The sequence below is a fragment of the Sinocyclocheilus rhinocerous genome, unplaced genomic scaffold (genome assembly GCF_001515625.1).
Source record: "Sinocyclocheilus rhinocerous isolate Xijiao unplaced genomic scaffold, SAMN03320098_v1.1 scaffold940, whole genome shotgun sequence".
In the NCBI taxonomy this organism is placed as follows: domain Eukaryota; kingdom Metazoa; phylum Chordata; class Actinopteri; order Cypriniformes; family Cyprinidae; genus Sinocyclocheilus; species Sinocyclocheilus rhinocerous.
Window position 1 is genome coordinate 455291 of NW_015670976.1, and position 4605 is coordinate 459895.

Below are 4605 nucleotides of genomic sequence, written 5' to 3' on the forward strand. Positions count from 1 at the left end.
AGGGGCGTAACATTTCCGTCACACGCTTGAGGTATTCGGCCAATCACAGCGCACTGGATAGCTGGCCAATCAGAGCACACCTCGCTTTTCAGACCGATGAGCTTTGTAAAAATCGACGCGTTTCAGAAAGGCGGGGCATATGAGAAACAATAATGTAAAGTATGTGGAAAATAATGTGTTTTTTTAACCTTAAACCGCATAAACACATTTCATTACACCAAATACACAAAATAATGTTCTTTTTAGCAACATCATATGACCCCTTTAAGGTCTTACTAGGCATACTAGAAACTTCCAGGCAGGACACCGGCCCTCCAGGACCGAGTTTGGAGACCCCTTATCTAAAAGAAACAGCTCACAGAAATGAATCAGTCTTGCCATCACTAGCAATTAGCAAAATATCTCCTTTTGTGTTCCACAGAAGAAAGTAAGTCAAACAGGTTAGTAACAACATTTTTTAGTAAACTATTTCTGCTTGACTTATCCCTAATGTAGTCAAACCCAACCATTGAATAATTTTATTTGAATAAAACCAGTTAATTTTTGATGGTATCACATGAAGCCCATTTTTAGGTGAACATTTTTTCCCAACGTGTATCACCTGATTATGAATTATAAATTAAACAAATGCTTTGAGTTTATAGTTGCACTAACTATGAGAATAAGGCTGGCTGTTTTTTTTTAAGTTTTATGAAGGACTATCTGTCCTTCATATTTTTTTCTAACCATCTGACAGTGTCTTTTTAATCTTAGACATCAGTGAATGAGTCACAAAGGGGTGAGAGGGATTTCATATTCATTTTGATTTAGCAGCATGATTCTAGTTAATAAGCTCTATAATCTCTACTTTTCAATGGGGTTGGTTTAATAGGAAAGACCGACTGGTGTGTTTTCATCAAATGTTATTGTCAGTCACAGCTGACAGTATGGAAATGAGCTCGATCTAAATTTAACATGATCAAAACCACACATCGCTCAGCATCATAATAGGACCCCCACAGTTGGCATCATGGAAGAGAGACGGATTGCATAATGACAGAGTCACAGAGAGTCAAATATCTTCTTTTGTGTTCTGAAGAAGAAAGAAAATAATATGACTTTGGTACAATTAAACAATCAATGATGACAATTAAAATTTTAGAGTGAACTATCCATTTAATATTCATGTAAAAGGTAACAAATAGAAATATAGTGTACCACTGAAACACGTTGAGATGCTCTGGTGGGTGAACTTGACATTTAGCTGTCACATCTTCTCAAAAAAGTCTTCTCAAAAGATGGTGCTGGTATTTTAGGATGGGACCAAATTCCACTGCAAACCCATATTCAGATCTGGCTGCATTCTGGTATTTAACACACACTTTTCAGTTTTCACCATCTAATCAATTCCCAAGAATAAAATCAAGTCTCTGTTGAATATTCATTTTCACAAATGCATCATACAAGATTTCCAAATATGGACAAATAAAGGCTAGAAATTGATATCAAATCTTCAAGGCAGGGTTATGGTCAATCTGTTTGTGCTGTAAAAGACCGTTCGTCAGATATCGATTTTAGCTCCTGGAGAAAACGGAAGATAAATGAGAGAGAAATACCAAATGCTCTTCATACCTCACTGAGCAGTGGAGAAAAAATGTCCTCCTGAATTAATCACTCATATTTTTTTTTTCTCAGCACAAGATAACAGTTTTGACAGCCGTGTCGCAGCAATATAATGTTATGACATATCACTCTTTTTCTGTTAATCCAACAACATGACACAATGGCCACAGGTTTGATTCAATCTGGCAATTACAGTGGCTTGTTGTCACACAGAATGATCAGAGAGAAAGTTATTCAAAAAGAGATTTGTCATGCTGCTTAAAAGCCGACGTCTGTGCTTAAACGCTGAGCTCCAGCAAGCCAGACAGGAGAGAAATGTGATTTAATGCGGCAATAATGCAGTTATACATTTATTATAAGGTTCAAACTGCTGTGGAAATTGCCCTAATATCACTCATATCTCTATGATTTACACTATATTGTCTTTTTGCCATCTCATATTTTGTTACCCATATACAACAAGATAAAAAAACGTTTTAAAAAATCATTAGCATAGGAAAATATAAAGCTACACAATGCCCCTGGGAGGTGTATTTGCAGAATTTAAAATATGAATGTAATGCACAGCTTGGTTTTTGGCAAATGGAAAATGCTATAAAAGGGTCTGAAAAATTGATTCCAGGCCAGCGGTTTGCATTTGTCTTGCCGTGACTGACTGAGTCAACCTCATCGTCTCTCCAGAGACAAGGGGTAATTGATCTACAGAGCCGACTTACCTAGAGCGAGGTATTGTGACTTCTCTAGGGAACGTGTAACACGTGTACACATTGTGGAGGCATCAGCTGAAAAGTACTTTCCTTTCCTTTTCACACGTTGGCATGCAGTAAAAGGACAAGGTAAATGCTCGCACTAATTTAAACACTAATAAACCTATTCTTACAACACACTCCTGACAGCTCAGAATCCCAATGCAGTCGATTAGTTTCCTGGCATGTCTTATACTGCCTTTTACCTTGCTTTATCAGATATAATAGTTCCATAAAAACAGCAAATGACCTCATATTTGATAATTGAATGTGATGTCTGCAACTGATTTTCATGGTTATGAAAAGTATTATAATAGAAGAACTCTAGGTATTTATCCAATTTGTAATCCTGTCTACTTCACTTAGTATAAATACAAACAAAAACACATTGGTAATACTAAATGCATTGGTTAAACTCTGGTAATCAGAATACTGAATACAAGATACTAGTAAGAGACCATGAGAGAACAAAGTATATGCACAGAGATGCTTTCTTGTTGCTTTACTCGTAAATGGTTTTGTGTGATATTAAGGAACAGACGATGCGTGCTCTGTTGTGAAAAGAGCCATGGACAATACGTATTATATTACCCCAGAGGACCATTTTGTGAGCTATTTGGTATAGTGGAGAATGAGCCTGCAGGGTAGATGAGCTCTATGATTGGTGTTTGGTGATAAAGAGGCACTTAGGGGTCCCGGGTGAGGTGTCGGTGAGTGTTTGTATCTCAGCTAAGTCACCAGATGTATCAGGATGGGGGCATCATGACAGTCTATCAGCACTGATGTTGGCCATCCCTGCAAAAACTGTAATAACCACAATTGCAGTTGCATCTGAATGATGATAGATACCACAAATTACAGTGTCAAGGCACCGCTTCTTTGTTTGTCTACTGTCCTTTAATGAAATTCCTGGTGCTTTGAAAACCCAATCTGACCCGGGGTTGTCATCTTAATTTAACTAACAACAAGTATTAACCACTCTAACAATGCACAGACTGGAACAGTTGCCTGGATCCAAACTAGAATAAAAGAACGGTCAGGCATGAAAGTAGGCCACACACCAGGGGTGGACCAGTCTGAGCCCATATCTCCTCCTTCAGTCTGTCATAGTTGCCAACCAGGAGGTTTGCCAGCTAAGAGAATGCACGGTGCATCTCTGCGAGGAAGGGTACAATGATTCATGTTCATATGCCTGCTGGATCCAACCTCTTCTCTCAACATTGACCTCAGAGGTGCATCCTGTTCAGTGAAGTCTGTCAGATGATTATGAGCACCCAGTAGAAATATATATATACAGCTTCCTGTACAAAATGTGCAATTTTATGACTGGCAAAATTAAGACGGCAATTTTCTCTAAAGCCCTTTCTCAACTGGATATTATTATCAGATATAGATGTTGATGAATCAATGCATCTTGATCTATCATAGCTCACGTAGGCTTGGGTCCTCAGCACAACACAAATGAGGTGTAATACAACAATTAGCACAATCAGAGATAGTTTGTTTTACCAGGCTACATGCTACACTCACTAATGGCCAGGTGTTTGTGGCTGCTGCATTGTGAGAGTCAAACATATGGTTTAGCATACAAATAAAGGTCATGCTTCTAAACCCTGGAATAGTAACATAGGGCGATAAAATTGGCTAATCTCATCCATGCCTTAATCACTGTGGAGAGGAATGAATTTAAACCACAGAAGATGCACACAGAAACGCAAGCATTTCAGCATCTGCCTCTTTTTTTTAATATTTTTAGCTTGTGATTCTTGGTGAAGGGGGAAGGTCTCTTTCGGCACAGTTAGAGGGATGAAAACAAGCCCCTCTCAGAGTCATAATGTGAGATCACAGCCTCACACATATCTCCGCTGTTAGCTGCAGTGGGTGAACACAGTGTGAAATCTCATAAGAGAGGTGTAAGAAAAAATTATTGATGAAAATGGAGTCAATAAAATTAAAATCAGTTTAAAAAGTCGATAAATATGCATGTGAATTCATTCACGGAAGTTAATCTTGTACAATGGCCTAAAACAAAACTTGGTATTTATAATACCAAGTTTATATATATATATATATATATATATATATATAATATATATAATTTATAATTGTATAAATTAGATGAAATACCTGTTCAAATAAAATGTATAATACATAAAACATTTTTGCAACATATAATACATGCAAACATTTTTGTTACTTATGCTCATGAATTATCCTATATTCATATTAAATGGTATGCAATGTGTTCGACTTGACA